Genomic DNA, 11,196 nt, shown 5'->3' on the forward strand with positions numbered 1-11,196 from the left:
CATTCTATATTAGTGTGGATATTTAGCAGGATTTGTTTTCAAATAGAGATCTGGTGTATTTAGAGCTCCTTTAACTTTTTCGAGCATTGTGGGGCCGTTTCAACGTTTACTAATAACGCTTGGTTTTAAAAGTGGCACAGAAACAGAAGGGAGAATATGCAAACTCCATAGAGGGGAATGGGATCGGATACAGACCCCTTTTTGTTGCCAGGCTGCCATGCAGCTGCCTTGGGGAATGCCACATTTCATCTTTATTTGCTGTAATTTACAATTACAAAATGAGACTAAATAGTCCAGGTAAGATCTTCCCACCTGGTGAAACATGGTGGAGTGCAGCATCATACCATGGGGATGCTTTTCTTCAGCAGGGACAGGGAATTATCATGGTGCAGCTTTGTCTGCTGCACCATGCACATATTCAGGGCACTTTTCACCCTCCATACACACCAGTCTCCTCTCCACCTCAGCAATCGTCAACACCTGCCAGTCACTAATCAAGCCAGGACTCAATCCACCTGTCAGCTTCACTATTTAAACCTCCCTCAGTTTGCCCTTCCCTGTCGGCTCGTCTGTTTACATCTGCTCATGACTGCTCGCCTACGTTTTCCTTGCCAGCCTGAATTTCCTTCGTTTCCGGTCCTGCAGGTATTCACTCTGATGTTCTGCTGTTACTCCGGTCCTTCAAGTATTCACCCTGACGTTCTGCTGTTGCTCGGTAGTGCAAGTATTCACCTGCCGAACTGCCAGTTCCTGCCATCGCCATCTTCCAGCCCGGTACAGACTGTTGGTTTATCCATCCTCCACTATCCACAACCTTCAATAAACTCTTTAAACTAAGCTCTGCTTGTGTGTGGTTGTGTTCGGGTTCATATAAATCATGACAGGGAATCTATTCAGAGTTGATAAGAAGATGGATAAAGTTAGATACAGTAGAAGAGGAACACTTGTTGCAGACTGAAATATGCTTGAAAATGAATAGGTAGTTCACCGTCCTGCACAACATTAGTAAACGTATAGTCAGAGCTACAGTTGAAGGGTTTGGGGCGACATGTAAAGGCATAATTATGTATATTATATATCGCATGTGCCTTCTAATTTTTTTGGATTTGTTGTGTTCTTTAAAGGGAAACTACCTCTTTAAAAGTGCTATCCAAGCCTCATCTGTTTTCTACCACACATGTTCTGATTGATAGGCTTCTATTTGCCCAAATTAATCTAACTTTTTGATATTATTATATATATAAATAATCAGTGATGTGTGGTAGGGTTCATAGCTGGTGAGGCACCCAAGGATTTATATGAAAAATAGCAAAGTCTGCGATTTCGAGGAGAATATGATCAAAAATGAGGAAATTAGATAAAAAATACTTATTACAAATGACTGAGTGAATCAAAATTCATATTATGTTATTATATATTTTCTTTCTTTCCACGATGACAAGGGAGGCCTGGCCTCACTTGCCTCCCCTGACTGCACGTCACTGATACAGAGATGTGTTAATTCAGTTATCCACTTGCACCAGACCAGACTTGAACATTGTGGTTAGTAAATTACCACAACACTTTTTAAGCCAACTCAACAACACTAGAGCACGGTGAAACATGCTTTCAGATACATTAATATGTGCATTGGAACAAAAAATATGCTTCAAATCAAAGGGTCAGAGGATTGAAGGTGTGCAGTGTTGCTGACAGGGCGTCAGACGCAAGAGCGTAGGTTTGATTTGAACTTTGGTAGGGACACTATTTGTCCAAAGCTTCATTAGTCTGACATCATTGGTCCTACACAATATGCATGCTCCTATTTTTTGATGCTTGACTTGAGCGTCAGGAAGCATTTCGTCTGTCTAAAGAGAAAAGCACCATTTGTTGCTACATTTATACAACTTTTATAAGCACGGCACACACTAGATGCTGTTTGGTAATGTTTAAAGCATCACCGGATCTGATGAATGTCGAATTGGGACTTTTTTCCCACTTTGAAAAAGTGGGAAACCCTTTGATATATACCATGGGCGACAAAGGATAGGAAATGATTCCTTCACTGAAACTATGCGATGATGAGGTGAGTACCACACTCCCAAATACTAACTGGATGTGCACGTTGTTGTCAGAAGGAACATTAGCTTTCAACGTGCTGAGTTTAATCAGAGGTAACAAGAAGCGAGTGCAACAGCAGATGGCTTTATTACATAATTAAATGCCTTGGCAGAACATTGTGGCTTGTGAGCTTGTTAAGGAACAGCAGGATCTTCTTAAAGTTAACTTTAAGCAAGAAAATAAATATAATGTGGACATCATGAAAGCCAAAGACTCCCTTTTACAGTAAAAACATGTGCCCAGCCAGAGATGCACTGAGTAATCAGTGTAAAAAGAAGGGTCACTATGCAATAGTGTGCAGATCTGGAACAAGAGAAATATGGGCAGCAGGTGATTACGGTGAAGAAGTTGCATTTCTGGGCTCAGTAGCAACAGATGAAATGAAGGAAGCTTGGATCACTGAAGTAAAATTGAACAATCTGGACTATTTACTCAAAATAGACACAGGAACGGATGTAACCGTGTTGCCAGGAAAAGTGTACGTCTCTCTGTCACAGACACCACAGCTGCAACCCACAAAATATACATTGTATGGTGCAGGTATGTCTCCACTAGCAGTTAAAGGGAAGTTTACCGCTAACCTGAGCACTCCCAGCAAAACTACAGTACAGCCTGTGTATGTAGTAGCCGATCTGACACAAGGGTTACTTAGCCACACAGCAAGCGTAGCAATTGGGTTGGTGGCCAGGGTAGAAGCAGTAGAGGAGCAGTTCCCAAAACTATTCAGCGGCTTAGATCACATGGAGGGTGAATACAGAATTGATCTTAAAGCAGATGCTAAACCATTTGCTCTGTCAACCCCAAAACATGTCACTCTTCCCTGTTACTCAGAGTAAAAAAGGACTAGCTCAAACAGAAGAGAGGGGTAATCTCTAGAGTAGAGCAGCCTACTGACTGGTGTGCACGTATGGTCCCAGTACCCAGACCAAACAGAGAAGAAGTTTGTGTGTGTGTCGATTTAACTAAATTGAGCAATTCTGTTATAAAATAAGGACACATATTGTCATGAGTGGAGCACACCCTAGGATAGCTAGAGGGTGCAAACTTGATGCAAACTCAGGATTTTGGCAAATACCTCTGTCCAGGGAGTCAGTGCTTCTCACAACCTATATCACGCCCTTTGGAAGATTTTGCTTTAACACACTTTGTCTTAGAAATTCTTCAGCTCCCTGTGGATGGAATTCTAAACAACTATTGACTTCCCAGAGTTATTGAATAAGGAGACGGTGGAGTGATGAAGTTCCAGCACTTTTATTGAGAAACAGTATTTATTGAAAAACAAGATAACTCGTCACATAAATATGCAAATACAACACCAAGGACTCATAACAGTTACAAATCACGTGTGCTGGAACTTTTAGTAAAGATCAGCTTGAATGCTTCATGGAGTTTTAACACACAAGATCAAAGGTTTAGCATTTAGGGTTCAACTAATTAAGTAAGGCCTGTTTTAGGTCCCTATGCGCAGATTATTTTAGTATATTAGACTACTTAAGCTAAGCCTGTATACTAATTTAGGTCGAATCCGTCTACCTTCTCCCCACCCTGAAAACCCTCCTACTCGAGCCTCCACTCACCACTTCGATGGATAACCATCCACCACCCTCAAACTTACCAAACCAGGAGCAAAAGCAGGAGAGGTTCAGTGTGGGCGGGGAAACCACAGAAAACGCTACCCACAGGGGTAGTAAAAATTGGTGAGACCCCCAGGGAGATCTGCTCTCGGCCAATCTGAGCCAGAAAACCCTGTGTTGAATCTAGGAGTTACCATTACTAGCTAATTTTAAAGGATCTATAGAGCCAATCAGATCCCGGTCTGTCCTTCCATAATAAACAAAAATTGCATAAATCAGTGATCTTTGGTGTGAGAAAACTTCTCCATTTCTTTCATCAAGCAGTGAGAACAAATACAAATCATGTCAGGAAAAACATTTGAAACTCCAAATATCAATTTTAACATTGCTTAAGCAAAACTGAAGTAACACAACTAAACATTTTCATTCATGCCTAAATCGAAACTGATAATAAAACAAAATAAAAACAGAAAAGGTAATGGGGGAAAAAAAACAACAATCTGACAATACTACTGTAAAATTGCAAATCAAACAAATCAATATCATCAAACCCACAGGAACATTTTTAAAAGCATTACAAGGAACAGTCACCAAGAAGGAAAAAGGAAATCCGTGTTAAAAGGTTGTATCATTAACATCACAATCATCATCGTCACTCAGATCAGGAATTTCAACATCTTTGGCCATGTTTCCAGGGGAAAACACCAATCTCTGCATCCGTTTGACCCGTAAAGAAGCTATACAGATACTGCGGAGGTTAACAGTCATCTAACCAAAAGGGATTAAGCAGCCTGACAAAACGATCAGCAGGGCAATGACCACTAAGACTGGAGTGAAAATACGGACCAAGATCGACTGCCATCCGCTCCCTGAAGAATGTCATGTTGTTGTTCCGTGCAGAATTATGGAAAAACAATGTCAACGTGGAATGAATGATGAAGAAGATAAAAGGAATAATTAAATAAACGAATAAACGCGTTGTCCTCCTCTTGCCTCCTCTTTCGCCCCTTTTTCTTTTTTTAATCAGTCAGTTCTCTGATATGAAGGGAGCATAAGCAATGGGCAAACAGGCTGATTCTTGTTGTACTCCACAGATCAGCTGTATCAAACTCTGTTGTCTCTCTCTCTGGAGACAAACAACTCAAATCACTGCCCGGAATGTTATTGTGATTCCGTCGGAGCAGTGCTTTTCACCCACCTCTTCCTGCAAAAAAACAAAACTTGTGGTGGGCCGCTGTCCTCACAGCCAGCTCGGTGGCTCAGGTGGATGACGACGATTCCTGGCGTGTGATCTTTCTTGTCCTGCAATTTGTTGGCCCCTGGCGGTGGCGGCACCTTCCTGCAGTGTGACGCGTGGATCCAAGGAAGCCGTTGTTCGACCTTCACTGCCGTGTAAGTCGTGAGGAGCACCTCCAGTGGCCCTTTTCTAAACTTTCCCAAATTTAGTCACATTACATCCGCAAACATAAAATAATATTTTATTTAAATCTTATGAAATAGCAAATGAAATAGGGGAAGCTTGGATCATGTCACATAATGTGTATATTGGAAAAAAAATCACAGCATTTACACATTAATGGTGTGTACTACAGGTCGACCGATACAGGATTTTTTTAAGGCCGATACCAATCATTTTGACATCAGGCAAAGTGATACCCGATACGTGTGGACGATTTTTTCTGGCCGATTTGAAGCGGATATTGTTTTTTGATTTTCCATTTACATGAGAAAAATTACACAATTATAACAAATGTTACACAAGTGTCAATTTAAACCAAAAAATAATAATTAATTAAAAGGAGCATAGTTCCAGAGTTTTTGCAAAAGTTCCCCCCTCTGCCCAGATGTTGAAATGACACCAGTGTTGTGCATGGGAGAAGAGGAAAAGTATCAGCTGCTGTGACTGCACAGCTCTTTTGTTCAGAGGTGCCTTGTCTTCTGAGATAAAACAGCTGTAAATATTGAGGTGAGGCTGTGTTCTCTTGCTAATGCATCAACGAAGACAGAGACTCAACAAAGTAGCCAGATGAGCGAGGGTGCAGCGAGTCACAGAGAACATGACCCTGATCGCTCTCCCATGAACTTACTAATGAAGCCTGTTCAGTAGAGCAGGCTAGTCCAAAGTGGGGCCCTGGGGCATTTGTGGCCCCTGTACTGATTTTGGGCTTCCCCCCAACTGCATTTAAAAATGATTACAGAAAATAATATATAATATAATAAAAATAATATAATTGAAAACATTGAGTACAACACAAAGTATTCATATTTTAATAAACCCACTTTTGACACTCTTTAATTTCATAGTAACATATATCCAATGATATTTAATTACTCAAATGCAGACTTTGATGAATTAAAATTCAGTTTAGTTATTAAAATTGGCTAATTACAGCAAGTGTTTTCAAAGACCTGACCCAAAATCTGTTCTTATATTGCTAGACCAAAAGGAGTTCAGTTTTTTTTATTGTCAAATTAAATCATTCAAAATAATCTACAAACTTGGTTAATACAACAAATGAGTAAAAAGCTTTTTTAAATTTTGGATCTACAATAATTTACACATTCATTTCCTACACAATTCTGACTATTTAAAATTATCATATTTTGTAGAGCAGGTAAAACATAAACGTGATTGTATTGGTTTTTAAAAAAAAACATATTTAACTTTTTTGGCCCTCGAGTTCCTTTGACTTGACAATTTTGGCCCATGTACCAAAAAGTTTGGTCACCCCTGCTGTAGAGGCAACTGCAGTAAATGGAGGAAAACTCATTTTACACGTCAGACATGTATGAAAAAGAAAAAAAACCCTCTGTCACGATTTGTTCTGATGAACCCGAACGCTGGAGGACGAGAGAGAGAGAGAGAGAGAGAGAGAGAGAGAGAGAGAGAGAGAGAGAGAGAGAGAGAGAGAGAGAGAGAGGGAGAGAGAGAGAGAGAGAGAGAGAGAGAGAGAGAGAGAGAGAGAGAGAGAGAGAGAGAGAGAGAGAGAGAGAGAGAGAGAGAGAGAGAGAGAGAGAGAGAGAGAGCTGCAGAATCAGAAGTACGCTGGGAGCCAGGAATAGCCAACAACACGGGGGAGAGAGCTCTTGGAGCGCTGGAGTAGCAGGAAATCCAGCAGCACAGCTGAAAGATTACTTGGAGCGCTGGAGTAGCAGGCGTCGACGAAGGGAACTCTGTCAGGCGGGCGTAGGAGGCTCTGGCTAGCAGGCGTGGGAAGCTCTGGCTAGCAGGCGTGGGAAGCTCTGGCTAGCAGGCGTGGGAAGCTCTGGCTAGCAGGCGTGGGAAGCTCTGGCTAGCAGGCGTGGGAAGCTCTGGCTAGCAGGCGTGGGAAGCTCTGGCTAGCAGGCGTAGGAAGCTCTGGCTAGCAGGTGTAGGAGGCTCTGGCTAGCAGGCGTAGGAGGCTCTGGCTAGCAGGCGTAGGAGGCTCTGGCTAGCAGGCGTAGGAGGCTCTGGCTAGCAGGCGTGAGAAACACGATGCAGGACGAGGTTTGGATGAAGAATGATGACGATCCAGCGGAGAAGAGCAGACTGGCGGAGGTTTAAGTAGAGGTGTTGGCAGGTGCACTGAATCCAGGCTTAATTAGGAACGACAGGTGGAACTAATAAGGAGGTGGAGTAAGAGCTGAGCTGCATGAGAGGTGGAAAGTGCTGGAAAGTTTAAGAGGAGACAGGCAGGCCAATGCAAATTGCCTTCCTGGAGAACATCTTCTGTTTGATTTATATATTAAACTTATTTTTTCTACTTAAAAAATGTCCATGTTTTATTATCCAATCCATTCTGCTCTAACTGGCCTGAAGGAAACTGTCAAAGATGGACACACAGAGGAAGACGCTCACATACGCACACAGAAAGAGCGCTCGTAGCCAATCTACACCACTCTGTCACACCTTTTCTGCTCCAACACATCTTAATTCAAATAGCGTTGTGACTCTTAAACTAAAGTTAATGACAGCGAGAAAATAACTTCTTGTTGTGGGGACGAGGAGGAAGAAAAAGGCCACCGCTGAACATTATTTTCTACAAAGTTAAATGCTATAAGCGTTGTGATTGTTTTCATGCGTGTAAACGCCGACTCTTCATGGCAACGAGCACTAACACAGTGGTGGCCAGCTGGAAACAAACATGTTTTTTTAGACAGTGGGATGGAGTTTTATACCGACTTTAAACAGCTCAACCACCATTTAAAAGCCAACATTGACACGCGAGTTTCTGTGAGTGAAAATGGAAGTAAAAACCCTGCTCCATTCTCAGTGAAACCGCTGTTCCCTCCCGCTCACAGTGACCGAGACAGATATTCAAAGGGCAAATACTAAATCAGACAGTTAAAAATACAATATTTGTGTTTTCTGTTGTATCGGGATGGGACGATACACTGCATGCATTGGCCGATCCATTGGCGCATTCAGCCACCATGCTTTGACGTCCCGTGACGCGCATACGTTGCCGCTGCCTCCCTGGCAGAGAGCGCCTGCTAATGTCAAACTGATTGACAATTTAGCGGTATTTGCCCTTTGAATGTCAGTCCCTGTGAGCGGGTGGGAACAGCTGTTTTACTGAGAACAGAGCAGGGTTTTTACTTCCACTCAATGAAACTCGCAGGTCAATGCTGGTTAAGCTGCTAAAGTCGGTATAAAACTCCATTCCACTGTCTAAAAAAAACATGTCTGATCTCCAGCTGGCCACCTGCCACCGCTGTGTTAGTGCTCGTTGATATGAAGCCATGTATGCGCATAAAAATAATCAACAACACTTGAAGCATTTAACTTTGCAGAAAATAATGTTTAGCAGTGGTCAGTCTAGGAGGTTTCCTCCTCCTCCCCACGACAAGAAAATCTTTTGTCACTGTTATTAAGTTTAGTTTGAGAGTCACAAAGCTAGTTGAAGTAAGACGGTGTCTTTGACAGTTTCCTTCAGGCCAGTTGAAGCAGAATGGATAGCACAGTAAAACAAGGTCATTTTTTTAAGTAGAGCAAATACGTTTAATATATAAGTCAAACTGAACATTTCTCGGGAACGTAATTTGCACTACATAGGCCTTGTGCTGCTACATGAAGTGCACAAACAATTAAGTGTTTATTTTTTATTGTTATATTTTAAATGTTCTATATTGTTTGCTAGCCATCATTAATGTTTTGTGTTTTTTAAAAGGAGCTTTGCACAAGTTAGAAGCTTTTTATTTCACCCTTTTTCATACATGTCTGACATGTAAAATGAGTTTTCATCCATTTACTGCAGTTGCCTCTACAGCAGGGGTGTCCTAACTTTTCGGTACATGGGCCAAAATTGTCAAGTCAAAGGAATGAAAAATGAACACAATTGTTTTTTAAAACCAAAACAATCACATTAATGTTTTACCTGCTCAGCAAAATATAACTATTTTAAATGTCAGATATTTTGTAGAAAATTAACGTGTAAATTATTTTAGATCCAAAATTTCAAAAAGGGTTTAGCTCAATTGTTGTATTCACCAAGTTTATAGATTATTTTGAATAATTTAATTTGACTCTTTAACAATAAACAAATTAACTTTTTTTGGTCTAGCAGTATAAGAACAGTATTTGGGTCAGTTCTTTGAAAACACTTGCTGTAATTAGCCAATTTTAATAATCAAATTAATAGCAGATTTTAATTCACCAAAGTCTGCATTTGAGTAATTAAATATAATTGGGTAGATGTTACTATGAAATTAAAGAGAATGTCAAAAGTGTCTTTATGTTTATTAATAATATTATTATTAAAAGATAGATACTTTGTGTTGTACTCAACATTTTCAATTGTATTATTTTTACTTTTCACGTATCGGGTACCGATTTGCATGTTGTCAAAATACTCAGTATCTGCCTTAAAAACCTGTATCGGTCGACCTTTCACTTAAACCGAATCAAGAATCTTTGGATCTGATAAGGTCTGAAAACTGCTATTCACAAACGCTCTACATCTAATCTGACTGTGCTTGAACTGATTTGCAAAGAAGAATGGCCAAAAATTTCAGTCACAAGACGTGGAAAACTGGCAGAGACTTGCAGCTGTAATTACAGCACAACGCGGTTCCAAGAAATATTTACTGGGGGGTGCTGAATACTTTTGCACGTTGCTCTTTTCAGTTTTTTATTTGTTAAAAAAAGAGACCATGTATTAGTTTCTTGCTACATCACAGTTGTATACCACTTTGTCTTTCACATAAGACTCCAATAAAATGTATTTGTATTTTTGGTTGTAATGTGACTATATGTGGAAAAGTTAAAGAAATGTGAATCATTTTGCAAGCCCTGATGGCAGGTGCGTTAGCTCTTCAAGGGCTGGAAAGAGAACGCAAATACATTCAGACGTCTGTAATTACACAACATTCTTAATACGTAAACATGCAGACCATAATATGCCAAGTACCTAGTTTTTAATTCTACAGACTATTTTGTGATAGTTAAGGGAGGTCAAATATATATTGAGTGTGGAAACAGAGAAATTGTCAACAGAAAAATAGAAAAAAAAATACTAAGTGTGTAAGTGCATATGCATGATTCTATTCAAACATCCTGAATCCAGACTAGACAGTTTTCATACCAATCTTTCTCGGGAGTCTTATCTTGACTTTCAGACGCAGGTTGGATGTTGTCTTGGACATCAGCCTCGCTTTCTTTGCAGTCCTCTTGGTTGTTTATGCTGGTAATGAAGCAACACAAAAATCATCACACAAAAACAGATCAACATGACTTTTCATTTGAAACTTGGAAAAACTATAAAATATAAATATTATTGAGCTCTAAATAATAACTCACATCTGTGCTGTGGCAGTAGAGGACAAGACAGTCTCTTCCACTCTGCTGTTCTGGCCAGTGTGGGAGTCTCCTTCTCTAGAAGATGCAGGAGGACCATCCAGTCCTCCATCTTCGACATCCCCAAAATCACCAGTGCATTGTATACTATGAAGAAGACACAAAAATTAAGACTGTCCACAAGACAGTTATTAGTTTAATTTGAGGACAAGTGGAGAAAAAACTGAACAAGTAACCAATGATTCCTGGGGCAAAACAATCTCACATCTGTATTTGTATAATTATATTTTACTTTGTAATGACTGAAATTGGGTTGACCTCTAAAAAGTCTAATGTAAAGAAACTCATACGTGGTGGAGCATTGTTGGACTGCTTGGAGATGCGGCTCATGGTGAGCAGAGACAGGACTGTCAAGAACAGGTGAGGCCCTGAACTCGACACCAGTCTCTCCTCCCTGAGACTTCTCACTTGTGCAACAACTGTAAAATAAAGAAAAAAATAAAATTAATTCTGTGGTGGCATACACTTCTATAACGACAACTTAAAAATAGATGATAGAATATTAAACTGCAGTTGATGAAGTTTTAATTTACCTCCTTTCTGTCGCTGAGGGTGAATGGATTGTGACCCCGTCCACATCTTGTTGGAGATGGCTCTGCTTTTTCTTTTAAATATACACAGATAAAATCAGTCAGACCATGCTGAGATTTAAAAATTGCAACCCCTTTTCTTTGCTGCTTATTTATT

At 40.3% G+C, this 11,196-nt stretch overlaps 1 long non-coding RNA gene across 1 annotated transcript; it reads right to left on the minus strand.

Annotated features, from left to right (window-relative positions):
• Positions 1-9,549: 9,549 nt before the first annotated feature.
• On the minus strand, positions 9,550-10,966 carry LOC118559231. The gene is made up of 4 exons (XR_004928711.1): positions 10,800-10,966; positions 10,453-10,596; positions 10,238-10,336; positions 9,550-9,975 (listed from the first exon to the last, which is right to left on the minus strand). It is a non-coding gene; the product is annotated as an uncharacterized LOC118559231 (long non-coding RNA).
• Positions 10,967-11,196: the final 230 nt, after the last annotated feature.

Source organism: Fundulus heteroclitus, unplaced genomic scaffold (genome assembly GCF_011125445.2).
Source record: "Fundulus heteroclitus isolate FHET01 unplaced genomic scaffold, MU-UCD_Fhet_4.1 scaffold_249, whole genome shotgun sequence".
Classification (NCBI taxonomy): domain Eukaryota; kingdom Metazoa; phylum Chordata; class Actinopteri; order Cyprinodontiformes; family Fundulidae; genus Fundulus; species Fundulus heteroclitus.